This window comes from Macaca nemestrina, chromosome 3 (genome assembly GCF_043159975.1).
Source record: "Macaca nemestrina isolate mMacNem1 chromosome 3, mMacNem.hap1, whole genome shotgun sequence".
Classification (NCBI taxonomy): domain Eukaryota; kingdom Metazoa; phylum Chordata; class Mammalia; order Primates; family Cercopithecidae; genus Macaca; species Macaca nemestrina.
The window spans coordinates 191,048,208-191,065,782 of NC_092127.1; the positions used below are offsets into that span (position 1 = coordinate 191,048,208).

The following is a 17,575-nucleotide window of genomic DNA, read 5'->3' on the forward strand; positions in this document are numbered from 1 at the left end:
ATGTGCAGATGCAACCCAAGCCAGTTGGCAACAAACACACTGTGTAAAGTTTTCAGGAAAAGCCACTCTCAGACTCAATAGCTGAGGTTCCAACAAAGATGCTGTGTAGGATATTCGTGGCACCTGCTGCCTGGCCTGGCACTTTCCCTGTGGTGGGGTGTGGAATGCAGACCTGTCATCTCATCCCAGTTCTGCTGCTTCATAGCTGCATTACTTGGCCTTCATGTTCCTGTCTGTGAAATGTGTATAGCATCTACTGCAGAGGATGGCTGTAGGGGCTAAACAAGCTGGGGTGGGGTGCCAACTGCATAATAATAATAATGCAAGACAATGGTAGCTGTTGTTGCTGAGGGCGCCACTCATCCCTTAATTCCTCAGGCTGCACTAATAGGCTAAGGTCTTCAGGCAAGGATAACAACAGCAGGCACTTAGGAAGTGTGACGTTCACGGGGGCATCCACACTGCTTCGTGGAGGCTGAGAGGGGACCGCTCTGCCCAAGGGGATCCCGGTCACCCCCTGCCAGGCCTCTGGAACCCAGTCCTCGTTGTGAACATGAACATGGGGGCGTGCAGCATCCCCTGGTGGTGGCCCCAGATGCGGTTTTGAGAGTGGTTTCCAGGTGTGACGGCTGACAGCACTGGCTATGGGCTTCAGAGAAAAGGCAGACGGAGTTTCCAGAGGCACCCCCACCCCTTGGGCAGAAGTGCCGAGGCAGGGGCCTGCCACAGACGCGGGCAGGCAGCGTGAGCCCAGGTGAGTCATTAACGCTGCGTAACAAATCACCCCAAAGCCTAGTGGCGTATGAAACGGTCTTTACTATCTCAGTTTCTGGGGGCCAGGAACCTGGGCGTGGGTTAGGAGGGTCCTCCTTCCGACTCCCACAGGCTGCACTCAAGCTGCTGGCTGAGGCCAAGCCCTCATCTCAAGGCCGGGCCAGGAGGACCCACTTTCAAGCTTGCGCATGTGGCTGTTAGCCTGAGTGGGCCCTCAGTTTCTGGCTAGGTGGGCTTCTCCACTTGGCAGCTGTGTCATCATCCTGCGCAGGGGGCACAGGAGGGTGTGAGCGTGATGGAGTCCTGGCCTTGTACGGCCTGATTTGGTGGCGATGGCCTGTCTCTGCTGTCGGTTAGAAGCAAGTCAGGCTGCTGTTGGGGGAGGGGATTACACCAGGGCGTGACTCCTAGGAGGTGGATTGCTGGAGGGCCTCTTAGAAGCCTGCCTCCCACAGAGGCCCTCGTGCTGCTGCCCAGCACCTTGGCCTCCTGAAATCTCCCTGCTTCCTGATTCCAGCCTTTGGAGGGCCCCTCGAGCTCCTTGAGGGGAGGGGGACAGCAGCCCTTGACTCCGTGGGACAGGGTGGGCCTTCTCTGCCATCGAGCCTGGAGCCGGGGAGGGCCCGTCTTATTCTGGCTGGGGGCTGGGGCGCTGCTGATCTCTCCTGCCAGGACTCCTCACCCCAGAAACTCCAAGATATGCCCTCGCCTAATCCTCTCCTTGGTCTCAAACTTGTCAATCCAGCTGCAAGCGGACAGCCCTGCTTAGGGGCGGGCAGAACTAGGAATGCACAGAGTGCGCCTGCTCCGTGCCCGGCTCCATCCAGTCTAACCGTGCTGCTCTCAGCCTGACCTCCAAAGCTCACCCAAACCCGGGGATCTGGGTGGGGCACCAGCTTCTAGCTCTCTCCAAATCCCCACAGAAAAACAGGCAGGGTGGCAAGCCCAGGCTCTCATGGACAACAGTTATGACCAAGCCATGTGACAAGATATTTTCACAAAACCCAGATGCAAGTGGTGGAGCAAACCCTTGACAGCCCCATGGCCTGTGTGGCAGCAGAAACTGGTGGGGAAGAGGGAGGCGGTGACCCAGAGGCTGAGGCCCTAAGAACAGGGGAGCCCAGAGGAGCTGTCCACGTCCCTGGAAGCCCCTCAGGCTGGTGTGGGAGGAGCAGCCATGCCTTTGCCCTCTCCATAGGGTGAGTGAGGGCCATGGGAGGAAGACACACGGGCTAGAGCCATCCAAATCCTGGGAGGTCCCCAAAATGACCACCAGGAGGATCCACTTTCAAGCTTCAGCATGTGGCTGCTGGCCTAAGTGGCTCCAGTGCTAAGTGGAACCAAAGGGGCGAGAGGGACAGACAGCCCAGTCTCTAAGAAGCTTTACAAACACAAAGGAGAGGGAACTCGGGGAAGGTGGACACTTTCCTGAGACGCATATGGTCCTAAAGGTTAAGAAACATGAGTAGAAAAATGTCCTGGTCAAATCCCATGCAGCATGACTATAAGAGAAAAGAGACTGCAGAGCAGGATGCCATGCCGAAAAATATTTTTTTTTAGGTCGGGTGCAGTAGCTCACACCTTAATCCCAGCACTTTGGGAGGGTGAGGCAGATGGATCACTTGAGGTCAGGAGTTTGAGACCAGCCTGGCCAACATGGTGAAACCCCACCTCTACTAAAAATACAAAAATTATCCGGGTGTGGTGGCGTGCACCTGTAGTCCCATCCTAGCTACTCAGGAGGCTGAGGCATGAGAATTGCTTGAACCTGGGAGGTGGAGGTTGCAATGAGCCTAGATTGTGCCACTACACTCCAGCCTGGGCAACAAAGTGAGACTCTGCCTCAAAACACAAAAACAAAAGGCCGGGTGCGGTGGCTCACGCCTGTAATCCCAGCACTTTGGGAGGCCGAGGTGGGCAGATCACTAGGTCAGGAGATTGAGAGCATCCTGGGTAATGCAGTGAAACCCCATCTCTACTAAAAATACAAAAAATTAGCTGGGTGTGGTGGCAGGCGCCTGTAGTCCCAGCTACTCGGAAGGCCGAGGCACGAGAATTGCTTGAACCCGGGAGGTGGAGGTTGTGGTGAGCCTAGATTATGCCACTACACTCCAGCCTTGGCAACAAAGTGAGACTCCACCTCAAAAAAAATTTTATATATATATTTATATATATATATTTATTTATTTAAACTAGAATACTTAGTTTCAAATCTAACAAAACATGTATGGGATCTGTATGCTGAAAACTGTATGCTGAACACTGATGAAATAAAGATCTAATACGTGGAGAAATGTAACATGTTCATGGATTGGAAGACTCAATAAAGATGTCAATTCTTGGGCCAGGCACAGTGGCTCACACCTGTAATCCCAGCACTTTGGTGGGAGGCTGAGGTGGGCAGATCACCTGAAGTCAGAGTTTGAGACCAGCCTGACCAACATGGAGAAACCCCGTCTACTAAAAATACAAAATTAGCTGGGTGTGGTGGTGCATGCTTGTAATCCCCGCTACTGGGGAGGCTGAGGCAGGAGAATTGCTTGAACCCGGGAGGTAGAGGTTGCAGTGAGCCAAGATCGTGCCATTGCACTCCAGCCTGGATAACAAGACCGAAACTCCATCTAAAAACAAAAATAAATAAAAAATAAAAATAAAATTAGCCTGGTTGGGCATGGTGGCTCACACCTGTAATCCTAGGACTTTGGGAGGCTGAGGAGGGTATATCACCTGAGGTCGGGAGTTTGAGACCAGCCTGACCAACATGGAGAAACCCTGTCTGTATGCAAAATTAGCCGGGCGTGGTGGCGCATGCCTGTAATCCCAGCTACTTGGGAGGCTGAGGCAGGAGAATTGCTTGAAGCTGGGAGGCAGGGGTTGTGGTGAGCCGAGATCATGCCATTGCACTCCACCCTGGGCAACAAAAGCGAAAGTCATTCTCAAAAATAAATAAATAAATAAATAAAATAAAAATTAGCTGGGCATGGTGGCACAGACTTGTAGTCCCAGCTACTCCGGAGGCTGAGGTGGGAGGATCCCTTGAGCTCAGGAGTTTGAGGCTACAGTGAAGTATGATCACACCAGTGCAACCCATCCTGGGTGACACAGTGAGACCCTGTCTCAAAAAATAAAATAAAATTAAAAACTTTTGTTCTACCAAATACCCTGTTAAAAGAATGAAAAGGGCCGGGCGCGGTGGCTCACGCCTGTAATCCCAGCACTTTGGGAGGCCGAGGAGGGTGGATCACGAGGTCAGGAGATTGAGACCATCCTGGCTAACACGGTGAAACCCCGTCTCTACTAAAAATACAAAAAAATTAGCTAGGCGTGGTGGCGGGTGCCTGTAGTCCCAGCTGTTGGGGAGGCTGAGGCAGGAGAATGGCTTTAATCTGGGAGGCGGAGCTTGCAGTGAGCCGAGGTCACGCCACTGCACTCCAGCCTGTGGACAGAACGACACTCCGTCTCAAAATAAATAAATAAAAAATGAAAAGACAAGTTACAGATTAGGGGACAAAAATGTAAAGCCACAGGTACCCAACCCTTGGGCTGGGGACTGGTACCAGTCCGCGGCCTGTTAGGAACCAGGTCACACAGCAGGAGGTGAGACAGCATTACCGTCTGAGCTCCGCCTCCTGTCAGATCATCAGCAGCATGAGATTCTCACAGCAGCATGAGCCCCACTGTGAACTGCGCATGTGAGGGATCTGGTCCTTATGAGAACCCAGCTAATGTTTGATGATCTGAGGTGGAACAGTGTCATCCTGAATCCATCCCCACTCTGTCCGTGGAAAAACTGTCTCCCATGAAACCAGTCTCTGGTGCCAAAAAAGTTGGGGACCGCTGGTGTAAACCACATATCCAACCGAGGACTTGTATCTTTATGAGAATGATTTTTTTTTTTTTTTGAGACAGGTCTCACTGACTACAGGCACGTGCCACTGCACCCAGCTATCTTATAATTTTAAAGTGCACAGTTCAGTGGCATTATGTACACTCACATTGTTGTATAACCATTATCACTACCTATCTCCAGTACTTTTTTTTTTTTTTTGAGATGGAGTCTTGCTCTGTCGCCCAGGCTGGAGTGCAGTGGCGCGATCTCGGCTCATTGCAAGCTCCGCCTCCCGGGTTCACACCATTCTCCTGCCTCAGCCTCCCGAGTAGCTGGGACTATAGGCACCCACCACCATGCCCAGCTAATTTTTTTTGTATTTTTAGTAGAGATGCGGTTTCACCATGTTAGCCAAGATAGTCTCAATCTCCTGACCTCCTCATCTACCCGCCTTGGCCTCCCAAAGTGCTGCGATCATAGGCGTGAGCCAGTGCGCCCGACCTTAAATTTTTTATAATAATAAAAAATAACATTAGGCCTGGTACAGTGGCTCACACCTGTGATTCCAGCACTTCGGGAGGCTGAGGTGGGCTGACTGCTTGAGGCCAGGAGTTCCAGGAAAAAAAAAAAAAAGGCCAGCCATGGTGGCACACACCTGTAATCCCAGCTACTCAGGAGGCTGAGGCACAAGAATCATTTGAACCTGGGAGGCAGAGGTTGCAGTGAGCTGAGATTGCACCACTGCACTCCAGCCTGGGTGACAGAGTGAGACCATGTCTCAAAAAAACCAAACCACAACGATTACTCCAGAACAGTGGAAACAAGTAAACAAGGGAGAAAGAACAGATATGATACACAGAAAAATAGAAAAAAGCAAGGTGGCAAATAATCAACTATACTGATAACCACATTAAATATAGAGGGTCTAAATAATAAGAGTCAGAGACCGTCAGACTGGATAAAAAAGTAAGACCGGCCGGGTGCAGTGGCTCACGCCTGTAATCCCAGCACTTTGGGAGGCCGAGGTGGGCGGATCACAAGGTCAGGAGATCCAGACCATCCTGGCTAACATGGTGAAACCTCGTCTCTACTAAAAATACAAAATAGCCGGGGGTGGTGGCAGGCACCTGTAGTCCCAGCTACTTGGGAGGCTGAGGCAAGAGAATGGCATGAACCCGGGAGGCGGAGCTTGCAGTGAGCCGAGATCGCGCCACTGCACTCCAGCCTGGGTGACAGAGCGAGACTCCGTCTCAAAAAAAAAAAAAAAAAGTAAGACCCATGCTGCCTACATGAAACCCATTTTCAATATAAAGGCATATATAGGTTCAAAGTAAAAGGCTAGAAAAAGATACACTGCATTAACACAATGAAAAGAAAGCTTGAGTGGGTATATGGTATATTAATATTAGACAAAGTAGGTTTCAGAACAAGAAATGCTAGTAGGGAGAAAGCAATTTCCTAGTGATAAAGGGGTCATTTCTGCAGAAAGATTAGCAATCCAAAATGGGTACACACTTGATAACACAGGTTAATAACACACAAAATAAAAGGCTGATATAAGTCAAATGAAAAATAGACAAATCCAGAATTATATTTGGAGATTTCAACACTGCTCCCTCAGTGTTGATAGAACAAGTAGATTAAAAAAATCAATAAGGTCCGGGCATGGTGGCTCATGCCTGTAATCCCAGCACTTTGGGAGGCCGCGGCTGGCGGATCACGAGGTCAGGAGATCGAGACCATCCTGGTTAATACGGTGAAACCCCGTCTCTACCAAAAATACAAAAAATTAGCCGGGCGTGGTGGCGGGCGCCTGTAGTCCCAGCTACTCGGGAGGCTGAGGCGGGAGAATGGTGTGAACCTGGGAGGCAGGGCTTGCAGTGAGCCGAGATCGTGCCACTGCACTCCACTCCAGTCTGGGCGACACAGCAAGACTCCATTTCAAAAAAAAAAAAAAAAGGATATAAGTGTGAGCCACCTTTAATTTTTTTAAATTGTGAAAGATACATGAGGTGTACAGAAGAGTATGGAAAGTAACATAAAACCTATGCACACATAACCAGTTTTTTTTTTTTTTTTTGAGACAGAGTCTCGCTCTGTCGCCCAGACTGGAGTGCAGTGGCCGGATCTCAGCTCACTGCAAGCTCCGCCTCCCGGGTTCCCGCCATTCTCCTGCCTCAGCCTCCCCAGTAGCTGGGACTACAGGTGCCCGCCACCTCGCCCGGCTAGTTTTTTGTATTTTTTTTAGTAGAGACGGGGTTTCACCGTGTCAGCCAGGATGGTCTCGATCTCCCGACCTCGTGATCCGCCCGTCTCGGCCTCCCAAAGTGCTGGGATTACAGGCTTGAGCCACCGCGCCCGGCCAACCAGTTTTGTCAAATCTTTGCCAAGATGGCTTCCAGATCCTTTTGTTAGGTTTTTTTTTTTTTTTTTTTGAGATGGAATCTTGCTCTGTCACCCAGGCTAGAGTGTAGTGGCACCATTTCCACTCACTGCAACCTCTGCCTCCTGGGTTCAAGAGATTTTCCTGCCTCAGCCTCTGGAGTAGCTGGGATTACAGGCGCCCACCACCATGCCCGGCTAATTATTGTATTTTTAGTAGAGACAGGGTTTCACCATCTTGGCCAGGCTGGTCTCGAACTCCTGACCTCATGATCCACCTGCCTCAGTCTCCCAAAGTGCTGGGATTACAGGCGTGAGCCACCCTTGTTAGTTTTTATGGAGGTGAAATTCATATAAAATAAAGCACTTAAAGCATACAACTTAGTGGCATTAATACATTCACAATGTTGTGCGACCACTCCCTCTATCTAGTTTCAAAACATTTTCATCACCTCAAAAGGAGACCCAGTACCCAGTAGGCAGTTGCTCCTCATTCCCCCCAGACCCGCTAATCCACTTGTTATTTGCCTATTCCGGACATTGCATGTAAATGGAATCATCCAGCATGTGACCTTTTGTGACAGTGTTTCTTCAGTCCAACAGTCAGGCAAGGGAGACTTGGTCAGGCCCGTCCTAGGGTCCCTGCTACCCAAGCCAGCCCCATCCCAGTGGCTCCAGGGAACCTGCCCAGAAGAGCCCTGCAGCACCAGAAAGGTGTGGGCACCAGGCCAGCCCCGCCCTTCCCTTCAGGGCTTCATCAGCGCCAGGCCACCATGGACCCAAGACAAGGCGGCTTCTCCTGGATGGGAGCATTCTCAGAGGGCCGTCAGGAGAGAGGGTGGTGGCAAAGCCACAGACTGTCACTATGGTGGGACAAATGCCTTTGTTCTGAGGCTCAGCTTCCTTATCTGTAAAATGGGGAGGATTCCAACATCTTCCCACAGGCTAGTCCACAGCAAGGGCTAGATAACAGGGCACTGTGATGACTGCCCCACAGCGCCTGAAACATGGCCCTGATCTGACTCCTCCCACATGAGGGAGTGGTCTGAGCTCTGAGACCCAGCAACTATCTCTGGCCTGCAAGTGTTTCCCTGCAACCTGCCCTGTAGGAAGGCTTTGAAATGCTTTTCGATTTTACTGGAGATCATCAAGTCAAATGGGACATTACTTTAAAGGGGCACAGACTCTATTTCTTTTTTTTTTTTTGAGACAGTTTCACTCTTTTGCCCAGGCTGGAGTGGCGCAATCTCGGCTCACTGCAACCTCCGCCCCCCAGGTTCAAGCGATTCTTCTGCCTCAGCCTCTCAAGTAGCTGGGATTACAGGTGTCTGCCACCACACCTGGCTAATTTTTGTATTTTTAGTAGAGACCGGGTTTCCCCATGTCGGCCAGGCTGGTCTCAGCCTCCCAAAGTGCTAGGATTACAGGCATGAGTCATCGCGTCCAGTCGACTCTATCAGTGGACTCTATTTCTTAATCTACTAAAAGCCCTTAATAATTACCCAAATAAGGGCTGAGAGGGGTGGGTAATATAACTGAATCAGTCACACAGCTTTGACCTTTGTGATTTGAGGTGGCTGACTCCGGTCCAGAGGGGTCAGGACGGAAACCAAGCTCAAGAGGGGCTGCTATGGGCAGAGCCTCGCCCTGGGCACAGTTGCCCTCATCCTGTTCTGGCCACTTTCTGCTCTGGTCCAGGTCACAAAGACACTTGTCCTTGGGTAACCTGGTCAGCACAACCTAACTGTTGCAGGTGGCGATCACCGGACCCCAGCAGAGAGAACGGCCTGGACGCCTGCTCCAGCCCTTCTCCCCTCCCCAGCCCCGCTGGGACTCCCGCTCTTCCAGTCAAGTGAGGCTCTTTCCAGCCCATCCTGGTGTCAGCTGGCCTGGCTTCACAGCCTGCACAGGACTAGCCTTACCAGGCCCAGAACGTGTTGGAGGCCCCAGCCTGACCCCCGGGAGCCCCGATGCCTTCCCCAACATCCAGCACCAGGGGTGCTGCGTGGCCTCACCCAAGCCTATTCCCAGAACCAGCCGACCTCCATGCATCTGTCTCAGTGTCCACTGTGGGACCCGGCCATCGAGCCCCACGGTAGCCAAAGGACACAGGTAGCTCTTTCTCCCGTCAGACTACCCCTTCTCACCACCCCCACCAAACCCTCAGGGCTTGGGGATACACATGGGGAGGCACTGGACTGCAGGGTCCCTCAGGCCCCTCCCACCCCAGGGACCCCTCTCCAAGGGTGGGGAGCATTTTTCTCCTGCACCTTTGAGAAACCATCTGGTCCGAAACAAATCCCACCCTCCCTCAGTGGAATCTCCAGAGTCTGCGGATATCCACACGGCCCAGGGCCATCACACCTGGCCGTCAGAGGCCCGCCCTGGGTCAGGTGGCTCATCTCACCCAGGACACACCCGACCCCCAGCAAAAGAGGCTGGAGAGGGAGGCAGGGACCCCTTCCTGGGAGTTTGCTGGAGACCCCGAGAGCGGGGCACGGCCTCCTTCCGCTGCCCGCTACCCTCTCCTCTGCAGGGTGCTCATCACCAGGGACCCCCAAGAGCCCGGTCTCCCTGGGCCTGCTGTGCTCAGACGGAACCAGGCCCCAACCCCGCCTATCGCCAGAAGGAGCCCTGCAGCACGGTCCCCCCGGGCGCCCATGAGCGAAGGCCTAATTCACACTGTGCCGGTGCAGAAAAGTGCGACCCGAGAGCGCGAGTGACCTGCCCACGGCTACACAGCGGGCAGACGGCAGGCGGGAAGGCGGCGGCGGCGAGCCTCGGGCTCCGAGACTGCGCGCTCCGGGCTGGGCCACCGCCTGAGCCACTGCTAGTGCCGGCCGGGCCCTCCCCGCTGCGCATCCCTCCCCGCCGCCTCAGGTCGCCGCCGCCACCAGTCTTCCCTTCCCGGCCTGCAGAACGCAGCCGAGCGCCGGGCACGCACGCGCGCAAGGGGCGGGGCGTCGACTAGGGGGCGGGGCCAAACCGGCGCACAGGGCGCGCTCCGGCCTCGGTGGGCGGTGCGGAGGCTGGACGCCTGGAGGCCCCGCCCCCTCCGTCGGCGCAGCGCGGCGCGGCTGAGGGCCGGCGTGGAGAAGGCGGTGGCTGACGGGTTAGCGGCGGCGGCGGGGCGCGGGCGGCCAATGAGGGCGGCCGGAGGGGGCGGGGCGGCGGCCGCGGTTTTGTTCCGCCGCGGCTGAGGCGCGTCTCCCTGAGCGAGTGGGGCCTGGGCGGCCGGCTGTCCTCTCGCTCCGCCGCCCGGCGGCCGCGCTCAGGTACCGAGCCCGGGCGGAGCGCGCCGCCGTCACCTCCCCTCCTGTCCACGCCGTCCGTGCCTCGGCGCACCGGCTCCGACCGTTGCCCGCAGCACGTGGAGGGCGCGGGCGGTCGTGGGCGCGCGGCCCTGCGCTCCGAGCCCCAGCCGTCCGCGCCGCCCGTCGGAGCGACTTCCCCGCACGAGGCGAGGCCCGGCCTGGTAGCTCCGCGCCGTGGTTCGGTGGCGCGAGAGGCGGGGAGTCGCTGCGGTAAACGGGGCCTTGGGGCGTCCCGAAGGGGACCCGGACGCGGGAGGCCAGACTTACCCGACGACCCGAGGAGGGGACTTGCGGCGGATTCCAGAGCCGCTTTTTCTGCGTAGCCTGGAGGGTGTAAATCGCCGACATTCTCCCGTGTGGAGAAGGCGCCGGTGCCCGCCCGCTGCTGCCCGACTCTAGAGGGGCGTCTTTTTCCCTTAATCTGAGCGCAGTCGCGGAGCCCCTGTTTCCCACGCAGCCTGTGTTAAGTGGCCTCGTGAGTTTTCGCACGCCATCCTTGGTGCCTCTTGTTTGAAGCTAAGCTTCCATAACTTTAAAGCACTTTTCGTTTTAAACTCAAACCAGACTCACACTTAATGTTTCTATGATGATCTCCCAGTACGAAGAACTTTGTAAGATGGATGAGTTTGGCTTCCAGAATGTGCTTGTGGCTGGTGCCAAGGGAGTGAGTTGTCTGTTGCTTGTTGAGTCCGTTACAGATCGAACTCCTTGTTCCACTCTTTCCCCCTTCTCACTACTACACTTGACTAGTCTTAAAACAAAAAAGGAAAATAATGGGCTTCCGTTTCACAATATTTAAGAAATTTGACCTGAGCATATTGATGCTGATTTAAACACTCTCCTGTCGCCTGAGCTTGTCCCTCATCAGAGTGGGTGCTAGGAGGGAAGTGCAGCCTTGCTCCCCGAAGGTGGAAGGCTGGGAAATGGTTTTCATTTATTCGAAGCTCTTGAATGTTACCCCAAAATGGAAATTGGCATTGTTTAGAAACAGTGGCTTTTCTCTAAATTGGGTTAGTTCGCGCAGGAAAACTAGGGGGTGATTCTTTCAGACAGTTGCAGTTTTCCCTCGTCCGGTGCCATTGTCCCCCTCCTTGAGTCTCCTTGTGCGCTGGGCACTGGCAGTCCTGATCCCCTCCTGTGGCTTGATAGATGATTCCCCGTGCTGTCCCGTGAACTTAGAGCCTGGTTCTGCAGCTTCGACCCTCTGTTGTGTTCTGTGTTGCGACTTTGAGGGTCACACTCACTGAGGCCTTGGTAATGGTTCCGCCCCTTTGGATGGCTCCTTATGTTTCCTGACTTAGGTTGGACGTGAGGACCACAGAACGTTTTTGTTACTATTTGGAGTATATAAGAGAAAATGCCAAAGCAATTTTTTTTTTTTTTTTGGTGCATGCTTTTGAGGTCTTTCTAGTTATAGAGGTAGTTGCTCACATGCAATGCTGTGCACAGGAAACAGAAATAGGAAGAGGCTCTAATCTGCGAGAGTACACATTTTTAACTGGTAGATAAAAGAACGAAGAAGGCCGAGCGCGTTGGCTCACGCCTGTAATCCCAGCACTTTAGGAGGCCGAGGCGGGCAGATCACGAGGTCAGGAGATCGAGACCATCCTGGCTAATACGGTGAAACCCCGTCTCTACTAAAAATACAAAAAACTAGCCGGGCGTGGTGGCGGGCGCCTGTAGTGCCAGCTACTCCGGAGGCTGAGGCAGAAGAATGGCGTGAACCCGGGAGGGGGAGCTTGCAGTGAGCCGAGATCATGACATTGCACTCCAGCCTGGGCGACAGAGCGAGACTCCGTCTCACAAACAAAAAAAAAAGAAAAAAAAAAAAAACACGAAGGAAACACTTAGGTATTTTATTTTATTTTATTATTATTTTTTTTGAGACGGAGTCTCGCTCTGTCGTCCAGGCTGGAGTGCAGTGGCTGGATCTTGGCTCACTGCAAGCTCTGCCTCCCGGGTTCACACCATTCTCCTGCCTCAGCCTCCCGCGTAGCTGGGACTACAGGCGCCCGCCACCACGCCTGGCTAATTTTTTTGTGTTTTTTAGTAGAGACGGGGTTTCACCGTGTTAGCCAGGATGGTCTCGATCTCCTGACCTCGTGATCTGCCCGTCTCGGTCTTCCAAAGTTCTGGGATTACAGGCTTGAGCCACCGTGCCCGGCCCACTTAGGTATTTTAAACCGGTGTATTGGGAACAGGGAAAATGTTTTGTTTTAAAAAAGGAAATTAAGGCTGGGTGCGGTGGCTCACACCTGTCATCCCAGCACTTTGGGAGGCTGAGGCGGGCAGATCATGAGGTCAGGAGATCGAGACCATCCTGGCCAACACGGTGAAACCCCGTCTCTACTAAAAATACAAAAAATAGCTGGACGTGGGGGTGATGGGCGCCTGCAATCCCAGCTGCTTGGGAGGCGGAGGTGGGAGAATCACTTGAACCCAGGAGGCGGAGGTTGCAGTGAGCTGAGATTGTGGCACTGCACTCCACCCTGGTAACAGAATGAGACTCCGTCTCAAAAAAAAAAAAAAGGAAATTAAAAATTTTTATATAAACCCTTTTGGCGTTTTCCACAGAGATATTAAAGAAAAATCGAACTTCAGTCTTTTAAGCATTTGTTATAAGCGGTCATAATTTAAAAATGTGTGTCAGGGACTCAGGAACTGTCACGTGTGTTATTTAGTTTAATTTGATTCCTTGAAGCCTCATGAAGTGGGTGGTTTCTTCTCATTTTCAGTTTCCAAGGAACCCATGCCCAGAGAGGTGAGGTTACTTGTCCAGGTGAGGTTACTTGGCCTGGCTAGTGAGTGGGTCCAACTGGTGTCTGAACCCGGGGCTTTGTGCAGCTGTCCAGAGCTCACCTGTGTTCTTTACCTCACAAATTACTTGGCACAGTTTGTCTTTTTCCATGTGGTGATATGGTGCAGCCTGTTCTCACCAGTGGAGTGGTTACAATGATAATCTTCATTTTACAGTTTGAATTACTTGGCCAGGCTTGGTGGCTTACACCTGTAACCCCAGCATTTTGGAAGGCTGAGGCAGGAGGATCACTTGAGCCCAAGAGTTGGAGACCAGCCTGGGCAATATAGTGAGACCCCCTTTTCTACAAAAAATAAACAAAAAATTAACCGGATATGGTGGTGTGCACCTGTAGTCCTGGCTACTTGGGAGGCTGAGATGGGAGGATTGCTTCAGCCAGGAAGGTGGAGGCTGCAGTGAGCCTAGGCAACAGAGTGAGGCTTCATCTCAAAAGAAAAAAAAAAAAAGATTTGAGTTTCTTCTCCTTTGTTGGGTTGCAAAAGGAATACTTCAAATGTGGTTTCAGTGCACTTAAAAATAGCGAGTTCAGCAGGGCACGGTGGCTCACACCTGTAATCCAGGCACTTTGGGAGGCAGAGGCAGGCAGGCCACCTGAGGTCAGGAGTTCAAGAGCAGCTTGGCCAACATGGTGAAACCCCGTGTCTACTAAAAAATACAAAAAATAGCTGGACGTGGTGGTAATGGGCACCTGCAATCCCAGCTGCTTGGCAGGCTGAGGTGGGAGAATCACTTGAACCTGGGAGGCTGAAGTCGCAGTGAGCTGAGATCACACCATTGCACTTCAGCCTGGGCAGCAACAGCAAAACTCCATCTCAAAAAAAAAAATGGAGTTCCTAGACACTTTACCTTCTGCCCCCACACATGCAGGGCCTCCTGCATGACTAGCGTCCCCCACCGGAGTGGTGCATTGCTACAGTTGATGAACCTGTATGGACACATGCTTGTTACCCAGAGTCCATAGTTGACATCAGGTTCACTCTTGGTGTTATAGTCTATGGATTTAGACAAATGTGTAATGACCTTTGTCAACCATTATAGTATCATAGTATCATGCAGGATAGTTTCACTGCCTTAAAAATCTGTGCCCTGCCTCACCTCTGTCTACCCCTGGCCCCTGGCAGCCACTGTTTTTTTGTTTTTGTCTTTTTAGTAGTCTCTACAGTTAACCTTTTCCAGAATGCCGTATGGTTGGAATCATACAATATGTAGCCATTTTAGACTAGTTTCTTTCACTTAGTGATATGCATTTAAATATCTTCTATATTTTTTGGTGGTTTGATAGCTCATTTCTTTTTAGTGCCAAATAATATTATACTGTCTGAATGTATCACACTTTATCCACTCACCTACAGGAAATCTGGTTGTTTTTAAGTTTTGGCACTTACAGCTGCTATGGGCGTCTGTGTGCAGATTTTGTGTGGACGTAAGTTTTTGGTTCCTTTGGGTAAATACCAAGGAGCAGGATTGCCGGGTCGTGTACACAGTTGCTCCACATCCTCCTCAGCACTTGGTGTGGTCAGTGTTCTGGATTTTGGACATTCTGATGGGTGTGGAGTGGTACCTTGTGTGTAGTGGGCTTTTTTTTGTTTTGTTTTGTTTTGAGACAGAGTTTCACTCTTGTTGCCCAGGCTGGAGTGCACTGGTGCGATCTCGGCTCACTGCAACCTCCGCCTCATCCTCCTGAGGAGCTGTGATTACAGGCACCTGCCATCACGCCCAGCTAATTTTTGTATTTTTAATAGAGATGGGGTTTCGCTATGTTGGCCAGCCTGGTCTCGAACTCCTGATCTCAGGTGATCCATCTGCCTTGGTCTCCCAAAGTGCTGGGATTACAGGCATGAGCACCACACCCGGCCCCAGTTGGTTGAGGTGTCTGTTAAAGTGTTTGCTCCACTATTTTAGTTGGGTTGGTTTCTTTCTTTCTTTTTTCTTTTTTTTTTTTTGAGATGGAGTTTCGCTCTTGTTGCCCCGGCTGGAGTGCAGTGGTGCTATCTTGGCTCGCTGCAACCTGCGCCTCCCGGGTTCAAGGAATTCTCCTGCCTCAGCCTCCCGTGTAGCTAGGATTACAGGCACCTGCCACCATGCCCAACTAATTTTTGTAGTTTTAGTAGAAACAGGGTTTCACCACATTTGCCAGGCTGGTCTCGAACTCCTGACCTCAGTTGTTCCACCTGCCTTGGCCTCCCAAAGTGGAATTACAGGCATGAACCACTGCTCCTGGCCTTTTTTTTTTTTTTTTTTTGTGGAGACATGGTCTGACTCTGTCACCCAGGCTGGAGTGCAGTGGCATGATCTCGGCTCACTGCAACCTCAGCTTCTGGGTTCAAGTGATTCTTCTACTTCGACCTCCCGTGTGCCACCACGCCCGGCTAATTTTTGTAGTTTTTTTGTAGAGATGGGGTTGTTTTCTTATTGTTGAGTTTTAAAATATCTTTCTATATTTTGGATAATGGTTCTTTGTCAGATAAGTCTTTTGCAAATATTTTCTTTCAGTCTGGAACTTGTTTTGTATTCTCTTGACAGTGTCTTTTGCAGAGCAGATATTTTTAATTTTAATGAAGTTCAACTTAACAATTCTTTCTTTCATGGGTCGTGCTTTCAGTGTTGTATCTGAAAAGTCATCGCCAAACCCAAAGTCATCTATATTTTTCTCCTGTGTTATCTATCTTCTAGGATTTTTATAGTTTTGCCTTTTACTTTAGGTCTGTGATCCATTTTGAGTTAGTTTTCGTGAAGGGTGTCCATACACTCCATGTCTTTTTTTTTTTTTTGAAATGGAATCTTGCTCTGTGGCCCAGGCTGTAGTGCAGGGGTGTGATCTCAGCTCACTGCAACCTTCGCCTCCCGGGTTCAGGTGATTCTCCTCCTGCCTCAGCCTCCTGAGTAGCTGGGGTTACAGGTGCACGCCACCACACCCAGCTAATTTTTATATTTTTAGTAGAGATGGGGTTTCACTATTTTGGCCAGGCTGATCTCGAACTCTTGACCTCAAGTGATCCACCCGCCTCGGGCTTCCAAAGTGCTGGGATTACAGGCATGGGCCACCACACCTGGTCTCATGTCTTTTTTTCTTGTGGATGTCCAGTTTTTCAGCAGCATTTGTTGAAAAGACTGTCTGTTCTCTATTATATTGCCAATGCTCCTTTGTCAAAGATCAGTGACTATGTGGTTCTATATCTGGGCTCTCTCTTCTGCCTGTTCCATTGATCCAATTGCCTATTCTTTTGCCCGTCCCACACTATCTTTTTTTTTTTGAGACAGGGTCTTGCTGTGTCACCCAGGTTGGAGTGCAGCAGTGCAATCATGGATCACTGCATCCTCCACCTCTCCGGCTGAAGCAATCCTCCCACCTCTGCCTTCTAAGTAGCTAGGATTATAGGCACGCAGGTAAATTTAAAATTTTATATAGAGATGGAGTCTCGCTATGTTTCCCAGGCTGGTCTTGAACTCCTGGGTCCGAGCGATCCTCCTCTCTCAGCCTGCCAAAGCACAGGGATTACAGGCGTGAGCCACTGTGCCTGGCCACACACTGTCTTGATTACAGCAACTTTATGATAAGTCTGAGTTGGATGGTGTCAATCCTCCAATTTTGTTCTCCTTTAATACCATGTTGGCTATTCTGGGTCTTTTGCCTCTCTCTATAAACTTTATTTATTTATTTATTTATTTATTTATTTATTTATTTATTTTGAGATGGAGTCTCACTCTGTCACCCAGGCTGAAGTGCAGTAGTGCAATCTCAGCTCACTGCAACCTTTGCCTCCTGGATTCAAGCAATTCTCCTGCCTCAGCCTCCTGAGTAGCTGGGATTATAGGCACCTGCGACCATGCTCAGCTAATTTTTGTATTTTTAGTAGAGATGGGGTTTCACCATGTTGGCCAGGCTGGTCTCAGGGTGAGTTCTCTTGGCATCTGAAGGGAGGACGCAGCCACTGCATCCCTCTGCAGTGAGGCAGCACTGCCCTTCCCTGTGTGTGTGAATGGGGAGCCAGAATGAGCAACATCAGAGGAAACTTCCAGTCTGAAAGCAGAAGCCAGGAAAAGCAGGGAAGACCGAGGGAGCTGAGATACAGAGTGCAGGGACCAGAAAAAGTAATTTAAACCCCCCGTGAAAAGCAGCCCTGTATATATAGGCTTAGAGATAAGTGTGAAGATGGGTCCCGACATGGGCATTTGGAGAAGAGGAGGGAGCCCTTGCATGTGAAGCATACACACGTCATTGGAAGGGTTGGAGGAGCAGAGGACAAATCCTAGAACAGCGGCAACAGCAGCAAGCGTTGGACACGGAGTCCAGGAACAGACGGAGATGCAGACCAGGGTGGAGCAGAGAGTGTGCCATGAGCCAGGCCGGAAGGACGTGGTCTCTGGACCAAGGAAGGTGCCTTAAGCATTTTCTAAAGCTGGGGCGAGGGAAGACCCTGAAAGCTGAGCAGGCATCCTGGGAGTGGGCTCCTTACA

At 51.6% G+C, this 17,575-nt stretch overlaps 1 protein-coding gene across 5 annotated transcripts in view; it reads left to right on the forward strand.

The window, feature by feature from the left end:
- The first annotated feature begins 9,943 nt into the window (after positions 1 to 9,943).
- Positions 9,944 to 17,575, forward strand: part of LOC105483836 (family with sequence similarity 53 member A) — a 48,775-nt gene continuing 41,143 nt past the window's right edge. For 2 of the 5 annotated variants that reach the window (XM_011744830.2, XM_011744837.2), the window contains exon 1: positions 9,944 to 10,097. The gene's annotated coding sequence lies outside the window, so the exon portion shown is untranslated. The other 3 variants (XM_011744832.3, XM_011744833.3, XM_011744831.2) reach the window with 3 other exon arrangements.